The sequence below is a fragment of the Ascaphus truei genome, chromosome 2 (genome assembly GCF_040206685.1).
Source record: "Ascaphus truei isolate aAscTru1 chromosome 2, aAscTru1.hap1, whole genome shotgun sequence".
NCBI classification, from domain to species: Eukaryota; Metazoa; Chordata; class Amphibia; order Anura; family Ascaphidae; genus Ascaphus; species Ascaphus truei.
In genome coordinates this window covers 114110576-114129698 of record NC_134484.1, presented here as the reverse complement: position 1 = coordinate 114129698, position 19123 = coordinate 114110576, and the positions used below count along the sequence as shown (strand labels likewise).

General features: G+C 38.0%; 1 protein-coding gene across 3 annotated transcripts in view; it reads left to right on the top strand.

Moving 5' to 3' along the window:
- The window catches only part of RGS20 (regulator of G protein signaling 20), a 165580-nt gene that overhangs the window by 77833 nt on the left and 68624 nt on the right, over positions 1-19123 (top strand). The window contains exon 2 of one of the 3 annotated variants that reach the window (XM_075584347.1): positions 2383-2419. The exons of the other annotated variants lie outside the window; for them this stretch is intronic. The gene's annotated coding sequence lies outside the window, so the exon portion shown is untranslated. The remainder of the gene's footprint in view (positions 1-2382; positions 2420-19123) is intronic. 3 annotated transcript variants of the gene reach the window in all.

Genomic DNA, 19123 nt, shown 5'->3' with positions numbered 1-19123 from the left:
AATCAGGACATTCTTAAATATACTTTCCATCCTTAACAATAAGAATCTTCGAAACTGTAAAACAGCGTAGAAATAAGAAGTGGCGATGATTGTAACTTTAGAGCAAATATACCTACAGTAAAACGAGACATTTAACATCGATTGGATACACTTGAATGGCTGGATAAGGTTTGTGTTCTCGATGATAAACCTACTACAAGCATCATCCCAATTACTTCCTACAATACTGTATGCATGCTGTCTCACTGTAACTGTAATACCTATGAAACTATGAGGAGACATTCAAACGTGTTGCTACTGGCTAGTGATTGATCTGAGCCACACAATAATCCCAGGGAACCCTAGTGACACGCTGTTACTGTTACAGTAAGTGACCCATACAGTACTCTATGTCTGTTCCTATATTCCAGAGCAGGGAATGAATTATATCCCACTCCTCTTCCATCCAGCATCTCCAGCTCACCATTCAGTCCGTTTAATTAGCAGAAATATAGAGACACATGCAATATCTATCGTTTGTCATATCAAACAAAGATACAACTAAAAGACATGCAAGTTGGGGGCATTTAATGCTAAATATGTTGAGATGAGATTTATAATTTGGAGTATTAGTGATGGTATTTGTTATGATGCAGAAACTCATTCTGCCATACCCGCATTTTACATGAGACTGCCTTTAACTGTACATTATACCAAGAAGTTAAATATGTTTAATGGAGCCAAACAGTATGGCCACAAGTCAACACTGTCATTTTACATGGTTCAGAATGTGTTTACAATTAGTTTAATCTTTTTGCATGTTATAATACTAAAGGTTGCAAAAATATAATCGCTCATTTAGGAATCCAGGAAGAATTTAGTGATCAATATACAGCACATATTGGAATTGCAATTAAATTAACTCTTTCGTTCACCCTACTCATTTTCTGTAGAATTTTTAAAGATTACATTATAATTTGGAGAACAGTTAGTTTTACAAATACAAGCCCATAGCTGCATATAGTACAGTAGAAGATGGAGGAAATAAAATACATGCTACTTTTTTTACAGGCCAGTAGCATGCTCATATTTTACAAATGGTGGGATACAGCAAAGGCAAAAGTTGCAGCGATCACATCTGAGTTCTCAATCAGTTTTTTTTTCTTTTTTAGAAAATCAAGGGGAAAAAAGTTATGAAAAATACATGTAGAACGTTTTACAAAATACCGTAGAAAAATAATGGAGAGTTGCTAAAGGAGTTGCTCATTTGTTATCTGACTGCCTTTGAAGTGAGTGCAAGTGTTTCAAATCCAAGTGGTAGCTCTCCTTGTGACCTTGAACAAGTCACTCAATCTCCCTCTGCCACAAACTTTAAAATTAGATTGTAAACTCAACAGGACAAGGGCTCATTGTGCCTGCAAAATTGGTATGCTGCTATGTACACAGTCAGCGATACATACAATCAATAGTATTATAGACTTTAGTGCTATATTCAGTAGGGGTTAATTAAAGTATGCAAAGTAAACAAATAATTAGGCCCCCAATGCAATGATCTTGGTTATTGTGTTTGTATTCAATGAAGTGAAAACACAACCCTATTTTTATTATTCCATCCACTGATGGATTGCAGAATATTGGATTGCTTGCTCATCAGCTACTGAAGAGGTTATTCAATGGCTCTACTGTGCATTTCTGGTACTTTTAAAGGAGCAATCCATGCAATACCGTGTGTGTGTGTGTGTGTGTGTGTGTGTGTGTGTGTGTGTGTGTGTGTGTGTGTGTGTGTGTGTGTGTGTGTGTGTGTGTGTGTGTGTGTGTGTGTGTGTGTGTTTTTAATAAATCAGTTCTGTAGTATTAGATATACTTACTACTTTTTTTAAATTTAACTCTTAATACCACTTTTAATGAGTTTTAATATAATGTGTATCATTTGATTTCAATAGCGGGTTTTAACACACTTCCACAGCAGTGCAAGATTTTTGCAACAATTTCCTGTTTGTGATTATTTGTTGCCAATATTCCCAGCAGTTTGAGCAGAAAACTGTAACAATAGATAATGTTACCTTAGGAATATAAGAATACATTTTAGCTGCTGAGTTACACTGACTGAACGATTGATTGAAACTGAAAGGCAGCCATTTAGTGAACCCTGGGAAGCAGGATCTTTGCTGGTCGATGACAGGAGAACGAGATAATCGGCTGCTTAAGTAATTAGTTTTCAATAAAGGTAATCAAAGGTTGCATATATTAAAACAAAAAAAAGTTTTGTTTTTTTTAATGTGCCGTGCGGACTGCACCTATAAATAGCCACAAAAAATGAAAAATACTTGTTTCATTGCATCGCTATATTTTGTTTACACAATTTTACTGACATCCTCTTTATTTATATTTTGTTTATTTTAGACTGCTACTCAAGAGAAAATTAAGAAATCGTGTATAAGTAGGTACAAAATTGTGTTCACGTGACACATTTTAAAAAAATGTTTTTGAATCCTGGTTAAATGTTAAGCACATCTGCACCACATTGAAGAGGTATGTGGTCCATTTTGCCACATATGTCACCCTAATTTAAAACAAGAATGACACAAGGCACTTCGGATTTTCTAATGCTGAATTTAATAAGCCAAAAAGACGACGTTTCTTGGTCTTTTTCAAGTGATAAATGTAGCCATTTATCACTTGAAAAAGACCATTTTAGGTCGAAACATCGTCTTTTTGGCTCATTAAATTCAGCATTAGATAATCCGAAGTGCCTTGTGTCATTCTTGTTTTCAGATACTCTTTGGGTCTCCAGCAGTCTACCCCTCAGTACAAGAGCACCAGTAATTATGCAAGTCTTTTGACCATATGGTGTGCAGCAGTTAAACCCTTTCTTTTCACCCTACTTTAAAAAAAAACCAGTTCTTTTAAATATGGCTCAACACAAAAGTAGCTTGTAAATACCAACAAATGAAACATAGAAACAGAAACCGCCCTATTTATTGAGTTCCAGGATCCAGGAAAAGATGCAATCTTTTGCATTTAGGTGGCTACGGATCAAGTCTGATTTTGCCATAAAACTACAGCTTCCATGGAAATTTGGAACATAGCCTCCAGGCATCAAGCTATTTGCTCCTAGCTCCAGACCACAGATCGTGGTGAAGTGCCGTGCATGCGCCACCAGGATGCAAGGCGGGGGGGCGCAGGCGTGTGCAGTGGGGCTTTAGCCTTAGGAGTGTGAGATATTCATTGGGGTTTATGGAGCAACACGAGGTGTTTGGGAGGTGTTAGAGGACACATGCAATACAATGAGATATATCATATTCCTTGTCTACATCTCATGTACTCCTCCCTTTCTCTTGTGGCAAAAACTCTGCAAAGCCTGAGGTGACATAAACCTTTGTGGTTAACAATCTGCATCACATGTAATAATAACTTAATTAGCTGATGAAATTTGACATAGTTGCAAGTAACAAAAATATGCAGATTGGTGGCTGTTTAGAAGCATTTTTCAGGAGCTTTATTCATAACCCACTCAAGATTCTATTATATACAATAGCCTAGTAAAAGGTATCAATCTCGTAACAACCTGAAGCTAGGCCAAATATGTTTTTCAGCTACGTAAATGAATAAAAAAGGCATATGTGGGAAAATTGTATGTCCTCAGTATTATTATAGTGAAATTACAGTAAAAGACACCTGGCGGGAGTCATGAAGGCGTGATGCGGGACATCGTGCCCGGTCTGAAGGTAACTGCCACACCCGGCTTATGAGCAGTAAAATGAAAGCTTGTGTCATACTAGTCCTTTGACTAGTACTATACATCCCATATGCACTTATATGACCCCTTGTATACTCACCTACTAGAACACCCTCCTACTGTCTCTGTACATTCTCCCTACTTACCACTTAGATTGTAAGCTCTTCAGGGATGTAAACTCCTCTTCCTGATGTCTACTTTTATGTCTGTATCGCTGATTTCCATTATGCATAGTTACATAGTAGATGAGGTTGAAAAAAGGCATACAGTACGTCCATCAAGTTCAACCTATGCTAAATTTAGATGACAGATACTTATCCTATATATCCGTACTTACAGTATATTGATCCAGAGGAAGGCAAAAAAAGAACCCCAGTGAAATATAATCTAAGGACATCTCAAAAGGGGAAATATAAATTCCTTCCTGACACCAAGAATTGGCAATCAGATTACTCCCTGGATCAACATCCTTCCCATGTTTACTTATTTGGTATATCCCTGTATAGGTGCGTGGTATGTGGTGTATGTCGACTTTGATGATGTCACCATAGCGTGACCTCTGTACATAGCTCGGACCATGAAACGAGTTTCCTCCTGAAGCCAATATATATTATTAATTAGATATTAATCTAACAAATATATTATAGCAGGGATATCTATTGAAGATCCCTAGGGAGATTGAGCTACACTGTAACTATGCACTACATTGTGCAGAATCGTTCTGAGCATGCATTGTAGCTATGCTCTGCTGGATGCCATACAGAAATAATAGGCGACAGTAAGAATAATAACTACGGTCACATAAAGCTTTGTTGCTTGTAAGCATCAACCACAAAGGTTTTTTCCAACATTGGAACTACCATTTGGGGTGTCATCATTACACAAAGAACTCCTAAACCTTTATCCAGGGAAACGAGACTGCAGCATTTAAAACCCACAGTGCTTTGTTTTACTCACTAAAACCAAAACTGTGGCTATGCATAACAGCCCTTCCTATACCTCCTGATACAATAAGGGGTTAAAAGGGATGAAATATTCTATCCTGGAATTACTCCAATATTAGGAGTAGCTGTCAGTGTTCTCTACCCACTCCAATATTAGGAGAAGTGTCATTACGGCCATTATGCCATATACAATTCAATTTTAATATAGGGATGATTAACCTATTCTGCTACACAGTACTAAGTCTTAGTTTGCAACTATCCATCAGCATATTATTCATAGCTAGCAGGCGGGTCTGTCAATATAGGGTATAGAGCTTTTTCCACTATCCTCCCATCCTGCCTGTTAAAGTGGAGCGTTAGCAAACCCCTTATACTATTATGCTAGTACCAATATACACTATCACTTATTCACTGGTTCAGTAATTCATGCTCTGAAACAGGTGTAAGGTGGCAGATACGGTCTGCATCTATCTAATAGCAGACTGCCTGATACTAAAATGTAGGTTTACTAATATAGGCAATGCATTTTTGCCAGGTATAATCTGACCTTACCCATTATAGGTTAAATCCAACAACCAATATCCTATATATAGGTCTCAACACAGTGGTTGCTGGTTTTCCCTATTATTAATTGTGTTTGTTCGCTCTGTAACTACATGTCTGTATGTTTAGTTTTGTCCCATTTATTTTAACTATATACCCTTAAAGGTTACATTTTAATTCAGCCACGATCCTATGAATAGAGTGCTAGTTTAAGAGGGTTCTCTTCTTGTATCGGCAAGATTTTGTTTGCTAAAAAGATGTCCAACCTTTTTAAAAAAAAAAAAGATATCTATTGTATCTGTCATCACAGTCTCCATGGGTAATGAATTCCACATTGTAACTGCCCTTACTGTAAAGAACCCTTTCCTTTGTTGCTGGTGAAATCTTCTTTCCTCCAACTTTAAGGGATGACCCTGTCTCCTTTGTACTGCACTTGGGATGAATAGTTCATTTAAAAGCTCCTTGTATTGTCCCCGAATATATTTGTATATAGTTATCATATTCCTTCTCAGAGACCTCTTTTCTAATGTAAACAAATCTAATGTAGCTAGCCTCTCCTCATAAATCAGATTATCAATCCCCAGTTTTAATTTGGTGGCTCTTCTCTGCACTCTCTCTAGTTCCATAATGTCTTTTTTATGGAGTGGTGCCCAAAACTGTACTCTATATTCAAGGTGTGGTCTTACTAATGCTTTATAGAGGGGCATAATTATGTTTACTTCCCTTCCATCCATTCCCAGTTTAATGCAAGATAAGATCTTGTTTTCCTTTGCAGCTACTGCATGACTTTGGGCTTATTGCTAAACCTGCTGTCTACAAGCACTCCTAGATACGTCTCCATCACGGATTCCCCTAATTTATCCGCATTTAATTTGTAAATTGCCTGTTTATTCTTGTTTCCCAAATGCATAACCATACATGTATCTGTATTAAACCTCATCTGCCATTTACCTGTACACGTTTCCAGTCTATCCATATCTCTCTGGACAGAAATTACATCCTGCTCTGATTCTACACTACACAATTTAGTGTCATCAGCAAAGATGGAGACTTTGCTCTCTATGCCAACCTCAAGGTCATTAATAAACAAGTTAAAATGCAGGGGTTCCAGTACTGACCCCTGAGGTACTCGACTCACAACTTTAGCCCAACCTCCAAAAAATTTCAATTTACAACAACTCTCTGTCTATCCTTCAACCATATTTCAATCCAGGTACACATATTTTTACCTAGTCCAATTTGCTTTATTTTGTACACCAACCTCTTGTGTGGAACCATACAGTTTGAAAGGCCTTTACAAAATCTAAGTAGACCACATCAACTGCATTAACCTGGTCTAAATTCCTATTTACCTCTTCAACGAAACTAATAAGGTTAGTCTGGCAAGACCTATCCTTCATAAATCCATGGGGAATATTACTTCTAATTTTGTTTTCCATGATGTATTCCGGAATATTATCCCATACTAAGCATTCAAGTAGCAACTCCCCACTATTGATGTTGGGCTTACAGGTCTGTAATTCCCACAGTTGTGACCTAGCTCCCTTTATAAATATAGGCACCATGTCTGCTTTACGCCAATCGTCTGGTACTGAATCTGTGGAAATGGAGTCCTTGAATATTAAATGTAATGGTTTGGCTATTACTGATCTTAGCTCCTTAAGAACTATTGGATGTATGCCATCGGGGCCAAGTGCCTTATTTCCTTTAATTTTATCAAGTCGCTTGTGAAATTTTTCCTCCCTTAACTAATTGTTTGTTAATATGGAGGTTATAGCTTCTTCCTTCTGCACTATTGTTGCAATTGATTCTTCCCTGGTAAATACAGAGGCAAAGATTTTGTTTAATACCTCTACTTTTTCTTATCTCCAAGAATTTGCCTGCCCATCTCACACTATAAGGGACCTATATTTTCTTTTTTTGTTATTAAGGTACTTAAAGTACTTTTTAGGGTTGATCTTACTTTATATTGCAATCCTTTTTTCATTTTCAATTTTTGCTTATTTAATTGCACTTTTACCATTTGTGTTGCATTCCTTATAATTTGAGATATGATGCCTCCGTCCCTTCGGACTGCCTGCCTCTTCTTTTCCATTTCCTCTCCTGCCTGTTTACTTAGCCATGTTGGTTTAGACTTGTTTTTTTTATATATTTATTACCCAAGGGTATACACTGATAAGTGTGCTTTTCTAACAATGTTTTAAAGACTGTCCATTTATCTTCCACATTTTCCCTGCAAAATCATCATCCCAATTTATTCTTGTAGATTATTCCTCAGTTTATTAAAATCTGCCTTTCTAAAATGTAAAGTTTTTGTTGAGCCCATGTAATATGGTTTATGATAATTTATTTAAAATTAGACCATGTTATGATCACTGTTTCCCAAATGTTCTTGGACTTGAATATTTGTTATTACTTCTATGTTGTTTGACATTACCATATTAGGTCATGTAATGGTCTTTAAGCACCAACAAAAACCTGCTTCCTTTCGTTGTAATGCACAATATGCAAAGATAACCTAGTTTTGTTTTAATGCCTTCTCCGTTTGCAAAAGTATTTTGGCTTTCTCTATCTCACAGATATTTGGTGGTTTATAGCATATCCCACAAACATTTTCTTTATACTTTTACCTCCACTGATAATTTCTATCCACAAAGTCTCTACATTTTCATAATTCCCTTTATAAACACCTTCCCTTATAATAGGGTTTAGATCCAATTTAACATATAAACATACTCCACCTCCTCTTCTACTGTATTTGCTTGATGCGTCCGTAAAAGGGAATAACCCTCTAAATTAATTGCCCAGTCATGAGTTTCATCCTACCATGTTTCAGTAATGCCTATGATATCATACTGTGCCCTGGAAGCTATTAATTCAAGCTCCCCATTTTATCTGTCAGGCTTCTTGCATTACCAAGGATGCTTTTAATGATTTTTCCAGTCTGTACTATTATCTTATCTGCTCTTGCCTTTCTACTCCAATTTGATTTAGTCTTTAGAAGTTTTCTAGTATTATCTGCATTTAATATGCGTGTCTCTCTGCTTGCCAAACACCCACTTGCCCCCATTGTCCCTCCATGACCCTTTGCTATTTCCCCATCCCCATCTATTCTATTTATTTCATTATCTGCTGCCTGTCCCTTATGTCTCCTATTATTTTGAAAATGTGTATTACTAATGTGAAACGTTATGTACAAGGATGAAGTTAGCATGTGCATTTAAAAGCATATTTCCCCACTCCTCACTGCACCATTATTTAGACACCTCTCTCCCAACAACTTCTTTACCCCTCAATAAAAAGCACCCACACAAATCCTCTATTCACACCCTTTATCTACTCCTTCCTGCTGCTGGGGATCTACCCTAAGCCTGAACCCAGACATACACACCTGAACTCACCCATACAGCCTGCCATCACTTCCCCTGTAAATGGTGTTAACCTTCTGATTTAATACTGACTAAACTTAAAACTCACCCCACAAGTTAAGCATCCCAACAGCCTGTACTCATGGTTACTGTCCCACACTCAGCCACTCCTACCACCTATTGTGGCCAAGCACTGCCATTGACAGCACTTATTCCCTCACCTGCTGTCTCTGTAAGTCTCCCATCATACCTCTTAGATTGTAAGCTCTTCGGGGCAGGGATTTCCTATTGTCTGTTTTTGCTGCACTTATTGTATAATTTTTATTCCCTGTACTGTACTTTTTGTGAAGCATTGAGAACACTTTTGGCGCTAAATAAATAAAGACATACAATACAATCTTTTGCACAATGCATTACAAGGATGGTAAATAAACTGCAGTAAAACGCAACACAAATACTGATATTTCTGTAAGCACTTTTTATAATTAGTCACTTCATTTTACATTCTGCTCCCTAAATACACGATACATGATCAAATTAAGACACCCTTTATTAATGCTGATGTGTTCTGCAAATGCCAAAGAATGTACAGTACAGTAGTTTGTAAGAAAACGGTGCATTCAGAAGGTGCCTCTGTGAGTCAGTTCCTGCTACATTAGCAGTTGAGTCAGTCCCTGTGATGCAAAACTGTTTTAACATCACTACAATGTCAGTTAGAGTTTCATAAATGTAATATGAATCAGAGCAGAATTTTAGGAAGTTACTATGAAGTAAAATTATTGCATGAGTCATTACCAATGTAGCACTCTGTGACTCAGTATCCAATATTCAAAACATTGTGCTCCTCAAACTTACAGTCAATACAGCATGAGTCAGATTCTAGTACAGTAGTACTGGCTTTTAGTCCATTCATAAAAAAGATAGAATGACAAATTCGAATGGTATTATGGGACTCCTAAAGCAAGATTATTTCCTGGAGTTTGTGCTGGGTTTTGTACAATGTATTCCATCCATGTTATAGTAATGTTACAATGCAAGTGATCTGTGTCCTTTTGTATGGATAAGGAAAAATTATCAGGGACAGATTTACGTTACCCCCTTTGGGACTACTATTTCACTTAATGAGTTAACTGTGTGGGCTCACTCAGGTTTCTTCCATCCTCATCAGGTGATGCAGGATGACTATGCAGAAGGGATTACCACTTCTGTGTGTGTGTCTTGTGACCAGTGATGTCACTATGGGGAGATAGAAGGGTGTATATATACTGTAGCTCCCCCCAATGTTCTAGAAACAGGTTCTTTTGAGCTCAGATGGGGGTCCACACAGTGAGTCCTGTAAATAGATGTGTATAGCTAAGTATATTAAGATGGGTCCTGCCTCCGTTAGTTCTTTTGTTAGGAATGTGCCCTTTAACTAGGCGCCAGTAGTAAGGATCCAAGATTGTTCTCACCATTGAAAAGGAGGAAGCATGCTTTTGATAGGAGTTTTCAGCATAGTAACTCCGGAGTATGTTTGGATTGGCCCAACCGGAAGGTCCCTAGTGCAATCCTGGTCACATAGCTAAGAAGCCCATTCGATATGGGGCATTACCGACTTAATGCAAGATACTGCCAATTGATCCCTTATAAGAGTAACATTTATAATTACTTCCCCATGGTTGCAGTGAGAGCTACCAGGGGGGTGAAGTCCAGAGTATTATGTTTTGCCCCGAGTTGCCAAGTGAAATGTATGTCAATACCTGTGGAGCCATATTGAAGGATGTCAAATAAAGCACCTTTTATGTTTTACAAAAGTTCCTAGTGCCCATCCTTTTTTCATCTGCTTATTCACACCCAGCCTGCACCTACCCAGCACTCTGAAAAGATATGAGAGACTGAGAATTGCCACTGTATATGGTAGAAATGGTGCGACCTTTCCTTTGGAGTCTGGTAAGGAGGGCTACACATGCCCGGGCCCGCTGACAAATTTCCTGGTGCCCAGGACAGCTGCTCTTGTGGGCGCCTACGTACTAACCTTTTTTCAATTTACCTTAAGGGTCAAAATATTTTTTTGTTAAATATATTGGTGCAAACAAAAGGGATGCGCATGTTGTACAGATGTAAACAATATGTGCTCCAATTTGTACTAAAAAATAATTGTTGTATCTGAGTTAAAAACATTGAATTTTGTAAAAACCCTACGAAGTCTGTTTTTATTGTAGGTTCAGAAATAGAAGTGCTTTAAGTTGCTTTATATCACAAAAAAATGTTTGAAATGCAGCACGGATGTTTCATCATATTCATCTGTTTTAATTTAAATTGTATTAGTCAGGTATGCAACACGACGCAATGCGTCAAAAGTCATTTTAGCCAACGAAATATGGGGTAGATGTATTGACATAAAGACATATCAATGGCATTTTTAAACAATATAGAATAAGGCCCTAAGTGTCCGAGAGGTCAAAATGGATGTCTCCCTAGAGCCCATGGTAATGTAAAACGCTAGAGATTAAGGAAACAATTATTTTTACCACTAAAAAAAGACTAGGACATGCTTGGGGGGAAGATGCTGGCATTATAAGAGTTAAACACATATAGGCTTCTGAGGGGGGTTGCTACTTTAAGGTCTTAAACTCTAAATGCATTGCAAAACCTGTACAATGAAATGGTAAATTATATAGATATAATGTATATATTATATTGCTAATATTTTTTAATAACATTTACTAATAATAATAGTAATCATAATTAGATTTCTATTCTCAGTCAGGACTAATACAATACTTAACACTGGAATACTGCAGACATAAATAAATGTAACTTGTGAGAGAAAACTCTCCCCAGGGCTGCTTAAAATCCAAGTGGCAATGAATGACGAATGTTTGGGATATACAGTAGACACAGGGAAGCTACATGGGAGAAACAGAAGTAGTGATTAATGGACTTAGACTTGGTAGAGGCTATAATTTTGTAGTAATATGCACACCAGGAATTGTGAGTAATTATCTTATTGCTACAGGGTTAGCCCCCAATGAGATAGATGGTGGGGGCTTTCATTTGCTTCCCACTACCTGTCTTCAGGGGGCGTTTACCCATAATTGTTGTAATATGCTTTATTATTCACACATTTATTAATTCTATGTTATTTTCCTCGGATGGTGTTTTTTGGTCTTATTGAACTTTATACCTGACATTTGACTGCTCTTGAACTCTTACCTATCTATGATTTTGTAGTATGGAAAGTGGGCAGACTAGGTGGGGCAAATGATGATACTTAGCTTCATATTACGGGGTGTACATGGGGAAGAAGCCATAGAATTATGACAAAGTGGCTATCATTAGGGATATTGAAAGTCCTCTTTGAGTACAAAGTAAACACCACAGAAAACACACAAAGAAGGCTCATGCATATGAGCTCTTTCCTGGAGGCACGTAAACCCGATGGAGAGTCCTTTCTTGTGTCAATTACTGGAATTTCAGGCATCTGCCTTGGTAAGAATGACTATCCAGGTCTATACCAGATGTATTTGTAAATCGTTGGAAGTATGGTATTTAACTTGTTTTCCATTAAATCGCTTTCTCAAACAGTGTATCAGTATCCCACTAGCCCACTATGTTTTGAAATAGCATTGGCTATTGATATTAAACAGGTAAATCCTGCCGTACACGAAATCTGTATTTGTAAATATTTAATAAAAAATAAAATGCCTAATCCCACCCCCAAATGATTTTACATATAATGATGCAGCAGAGGAAAGTTGGCCATGGTTAGTCCAATACTGTGGGTCCATCAGTAATGGAGGGAACTAATTTATATGACATAAATCATGCTAACCCAGATACTCGAACTATGAGCTTCAGATAACGTGACTGGATAGGGTAGGAAGATCAGTAAGACCAAATTACTTTAAACCATCCCTTGTTTCAGATTGTCCATAGCACTGACTAGCTTGAGTCTCAATCTATTTTGAGTCATCCAAAACCCCAACTGGTAAAAACAAGTTAACCCTTAACTTCTCATTTAAGAAACTTTATGTAGAGCAAATTTTTATGGAGATCTCTCTTATGGCACAGGGAAAGATGTCACACCCTGAAAAATGACTTTGTAAGATATAAGCCAAGTTTTGTAGTAACTCTTAATCAGGAAGTGAAGACGTTGGTATTGATGTAAGAGAGCCTTGACATTCTACATAGTCAAATGCACAACAGCAGATAACCAGCTGTTTCAAGTGAAACTGAATGATGCAACATGGTTTTACACAAAGCCCTGGGGAGTAAACATCCGTGTTACAAAAAGAACCTTTACTACAGCTTGCACCAAGCAATTATATATAATTAACACATGAGAAATGGAAATATCCAGCTCTCTACAAACAAAATCATACATGCAAGATCGGCTACAGACAGTTCAATTTTTAACACCAAGTGCAGTGTGATTGACATCTGTCTATATTCCGAATACAGTATGGGCTGAAACCAGGACAACTAAACCATGATTTCCAAAATCTACTGGCTTACTAGTGGAAGACAAAGATTTATTTCTAAACAGCAATCAGTCAGGCATAAACCCAATAATATAAGCAGGGGATCATGTTGATACTTTGAGCACAAATGAGCTAGATTAAAAATGAAAACTTGAGTAACTACAATAAATATAATTATGCTCAGAGTGCACATATTCATTGGTTTTCTATATGGTCATGTCTATTTCCATAAAAATGGGGCCACACATCTTAATATTTATAATATATATTACTTCATGAAACTGTGTGATAAGAATGTTAAAGGTCTTTCGCTATCAGAACAAAAGTTTGAAAATTAAGATTTGTGTTCCGATCAGTTTGCTACAAAGTTCTTGGTGCACAAATGATCCCCATTAATGTTAAAGATGCATAATTTACCAGCATTGTAACTTCCTACATAGAGCATAATTTAAGAAGGCCACTAAAAACTTATTGTAAAACTCTAATGCACAGACTTGATTTTCAGGTTATATTTCTCAAAAATGGTTACATTGCACATAGCAACATGTTTTTGGTAATTACATTTTATGTCTGTGGAATATATCTATAAATTGTAAATGATCTTCTTTGGTGTAAATAAGTGCCTGTTATATCTTACATGTAGAGAAATGATTGCCTCCCAACAGACAGTTGCAGGAGTATGCTGCTACTGATTGTAGAATAATCATAGTAATTACTATAATGTCTGTTCCATGTATATAGTCTAGTTGTATCAGCAGGATTTTGCTTCAGAAGATTGCAATCCTGTTGAAACGGATTTCATGCACACTGTACCTTTTTCTTTTATTTTGTGTGGGTGATATGAATTTGTTCATTTTTGCTTTGAAATGTAAAACATGTATTTTAATCTTTATGGATTAGTAGAGCTATTCATTGCTACTCACGCTGAGTTAGATGGAAAACTATAAAACCTATCCGTCACCAATGCACATTCTTTTAAGCTCTTCCATTTTAACACATACAAGATTTGGAATAGAAATGATCATGTTATGTAATGTATCATGTTTTCTGTTCCGTCCAAGGTGAAACAGATGTCCATATCCCTTTCAATAAACTTGCACGTTAGCTATCCCCAGCATTAAACTTATACGTGTTAAATTACCGCTTTCTTTCAAATTAAACAATGTTTCCACAATTCTAGGTGTAGATATCAAGAGATCCCAATCAATTAGCAAACTCTGATATGTACAGAACTATAGATATGTATTGTGAAACAATATATAACCCATGAGTCTACTGGGAAAAAATGATTTTATTTAGGAATAACATTATTAGCTTGAAGGGGAGTCAGAATGGTTTTTTTACTGGCCTACCAGAACACAGGGGAAATACAAATAATCCCTGGAAATTGAGCTCCTAACATTATAAATACACATGACCCGGTAATGCATTTTCAATTGTGTCTCTAACTAATTTCTTCTGACTTTCAATAACACAGTGTGTGACGTTTCTGTAGTGTTAGTACTATGATAGTTTTACATGTTAATTACACCAAATTATATATACTGTAGCTGCCTCATGACACTTGAACAATGAGAAATAAATGTAATTAAAAAAGGTTTCCAAGGAGGAGTAAATCATTGAGAGTAAATCATTTGTCAAGGAAACACCTGTGATAAAATAGTACCTACATTTGACTAAAAAACAATTATATTTTATTTTTCTTTGCATTGTAAACTCTGTTTTTTACTTTCCTAATCTGTCTCACATCTTCTTGTCCTCCTGTGTTTAAAGTTAATTGGATGGTCGAGCTATATATTTTCCTCTCAATGAACAACTAGAAACCTTTGTTATAATTTTAACCTCTTCAGTACAGGCTAAATTACTTCTTAGCATCTTACTGTCTCATAAAGTCCTTGTTATAGATTACTACTCATTGATTGACATGCTCCAATAAAGTAGATCAACTTCTGTTCATCTGTCATTGTGTACTAGTTTAATATTTCAAATGAGTTTTGTAGTATGAAAATTCAACAGTGCAGTAACACCATGTGAGGTAAATAATGCAAGCAATGGCAAAATAAAATGTTTATGTGCACCTTCAAGGCAAACCTGAGAACTGACCTCTTAAATAAACCACCCCAATAGCCTGGACTCATGGCTATTGTCCCACAGTCACTCCTGCCAAGCACTGCCATCTACTGCACTTATTAACTCACCTGCTGTCTCTGTAAATTTCCCAACATACCACGGAAATTGTAAGCTTTCCGAGAGAGGGATTTCCTTTCCTATTGTCTGACTTTGCTGCACTTATTGTATTATAATTCCCTGTCTTTGTAAAGCACTGAGAACACTATGGATGATATATAAATAAATACATACATACGTACATTCCTAAAGTTTGTACTAGCCACTAAATATTTTTATGATTGTGTTAAGGAATTCACCTGAATATGCTTGAGTTAAGCAGTGGGTCTTTCCTTCATGCTGATTAGTACTTTTCAAAAAAGACGGTCCGTTTAGTACAGGAGGGGGGAAAAGGTACTGTAGGTACGTTATATGCTTGTAAGCTTTCACAAGCAAGGCCCTCGTTACGTTTTATATCTGTTTGTGCTCGTCTATTCTTCTTTGGTATGTCATTGTGTTTATGTCATTTATGTCATTCTGTTCCCTCATTGGACCACCCTGCAGAATATGATGGCCCTTTATAAATAGGAGATAAGAATAATGAGAAAGGCAGAATGAGGAGTAGTTATTAAGACAAAAGATTGAAGAGGAGGGTCATGGTTGGGTACATTCGAAGTAGGGGGCGGGGGCCACTGGATTTCCTCAAGGATCAATACTGGGATTGGTGATTTCTTACATCAGTATTAGTGACGTTAGAGATGGCTTGTTAGGTAGGCAAAGTATGCCTTTTTGCAGATGCCACAAAGATCTACAACAGGGTTAACTTTCCAGAAGAAAATAGTGCATGGTTTACATCTTAAAACTTATCAGGAAAGACAAAAGGACATCAACATGTACAGCTTGGAGGAGGGAAGAAAGAGGGGGGTATGACTGAAGCTTTCAAATATATAAAGGGTTTCAACAGGCTACAGGAGGGAAGCATATTTTAGAGCAGGGGTGCTCAACTCCAGTATTGAAGGCCCCCCCCCCCCCCCCCAACAGGTCAGGTTTTCGGGATAGCTCTGCTTCAGCACAGGTGGCTCAATCAGTCCCTACTACAGCACAGGTGGCTGAACAGACATGGCTCAGTCGAAGACTGTGCCTCTGATTGAGCCCCCTGTGCTGAAGCTGGGATATCCAGAAAACCTGACCTGATAGGGGGGGGTGGGGGCTGGAGGACTGGAGTTGATCACCCTTGTTTTAGAGAATGAGAAGTATGAGAACAAACGGTCATGCTCTAAAGCTGGAGGGTGGCAGGTTTAGGGAAAATTTGAGGATGAACCACTTCACAAGGGTGTTGGATTTGTTGAATAGCCTCACATAAGAGGTGGAAAAGGCTAATGAAGTAAGTGAATTAAAAAAAGCTAGAGATAGACATAAAGCTTCTATAAATATGAAAGAAAAACAAGAATCAAATAGGCTTGAAGTTCTACAACAGAAAGAATATAGGAAGACTAGGGGGGCCAAATGGTTCTTATCGGCCAGACAAAATATATAGGTTTCTATGTTTCTAGGAGACATTATTTGTACATGTTGGAATGCACAAATAAGCTAAATACACAACATGTGAAATGTGTGAAAATGTAAATGGGTGTGATGCTTTTTCCCTTAAACACATCTGCTTATTGACTACTTCTTGTCTGCTAACTTATCATTGAAAACTTGAGTTAAACCTTTTTTTTAAAGTATAACTATTTTAAAAAAGTGCAAGAAACATACCAAGCCCCGACGTCCAGATTGGATGACAGTGTGTGTTTGTGTCTATTCAATTGTAAACTCAAATCTTTCTTTCAACAATTATTGCCATTGATCAGTAACATCCCTTTGACTTCCATGGCCAAGTTCTTCCCACCAGAGTTGGGCAAATTTAGACGAGATTCACATTAACTATGAATTGGCCAGTTCCTTTCAGCTGTGGATTTTCACGGATCAGTCTCAAAAAGGCACATTTGCTTGGTACTGTCTGTGTCTATTGTCTACTATATTATAGCAGTATATTAATAGTAATAATAATAACAACGACAATAATACTGCATCCATTCATTTCAAGGAGGGTTAAACTTATACACATTTAGTTTCTGCATCCAGTGTGCCAGTGCCAGCCAGGCCACTGTGGCCAGCCACTGCCAGAGTATCTTGCAGTGCATCTGTGACCCCTGCACTAGGCCAGAGACCCCCTTTAGGCCCTGACACCCCTCAGTTTGTGGTTGCTGCAAGGACCGGACCATCAGTCAGGGACATGGCCCCTGTAGGGCCAGAGAGAGGGACACAGCCAGGACGCGGCGGCAAATTGGCGATCCTGTGGTCTGGGATCAGACCACCATACAGAGAAACTATCAAGGTGGGACACTCCTGATGGACACAACCCAACGTGGAGGCGGACTCGTCGCTGACGATGATGGCGTGGGACCGGACGGCTCGTTATCTACTGTCGGTGCTACCGGGTGCTGGAGTACCGGCAGGTATCATCAAGTGCACCAACTTACACACGTTAGTTGTGGGCAACGCTGTCTCACACACTTGGGTGTGTGGCTACTTGTGGACACTAGGGTGGTTGGGTGCCCAAGAGCCCCTCAGTACTTGAGGGGGATATTCCATCCAGGGTGGACATTGTGTTGGGGGAAACTGTGAGGGTATGGCCGTGCATGGCCTAGTTGGTGTGGACTAGTTATCATTGTTATTCTTATGCATGCAGTAAAACTGTTTCTCTTACAAGTGTGTGTATTAGTGCATGGGGTCCTGTAACGGGGTTATCCCACATAGTAGGATCCCATACAGGTGGAGGCGCTGTCACCCGACAGATCAGGCACACCCCAGGCTCCCAGCAGCGGAGGCCCGGGCCTCCTGTGAGCTGCAGGTAACGCACCACATACACAGTAGCTATCATAACTCCCAGGGGTAGGGGAAAGTGCACTACATATATACAGATGCAGCCACCAGTATTAGAACACTTACCTGGGAAATTCTGGGAGATTCTGGGGCAGTCTCACAGTAAATACCTCAACATTACCTCAACATTTCTGTGAGATTCTTAAAAGCCCATCGTATTAACACAGCAGGGGTCCCTGCCGTCCCATTCAAACTGAATGTGACTGCAGGGACCCCTGCTGTGTTAATCCGATGGGCCATTAAGAATCTCACAGCAATGTTGCAGCAATGTTGAGGCATTAACTGTGAGACTGCCCCAGAATTTCCCAGACAAGAGTTCTAATACTCGTGGCTGCATCTGTATATATATAGCAGCTATATTGGTATATACACGTAAGTTACTATATAGATAGAGACTGAGTATGAGATTTTCTGACTGTGATATACCACAGTTTACTAGTAACTATAGTTTGCTATTGTCAATACTGTTAAATAACTGTCTGTTACAAATACACCACCGTACAGTGTCCAGTTCACACACACACCAGTTCGCCACCCCACCAGTTAATATTATCACAGTAGTGTATATAACTACTACTACTAACTATACCACAGCAGCAGTAGTATAATTTATAATAAAATTAAGTGAATAACATTAACAAGTTGTATTGTGTAACTGTTGTTCATTTAATTACTACTTTACACCATCTACATTAGATTACTACTTTAATAATAATAACAATTTTATTTCATATAGCGCTTTTCTCCCAATGGGACTCAAAGTGCTTCACAATTACAGTATAGAGCGCGGTGCACAGTACATAGGCTTTTTACAGACACAGTCCCTGCCCAGATGAGCTTACAATCTATGTTTTTGGTGCCTGAGGAAAAGGAGGTAAAGTGATTTGCCCAAGGTCACAAGGAGCTGACACCAGGATCGGAACCAGGTTCAACGTCATTGAACCAGTGTCATTATTTACAGTCAGTCTTGTTACTCACAAAGCCAGTGTCTTTACTCACTGAGCCACTCCTTCTACTAGTAGTATATATAGTACATCTGATACTAATGAATGC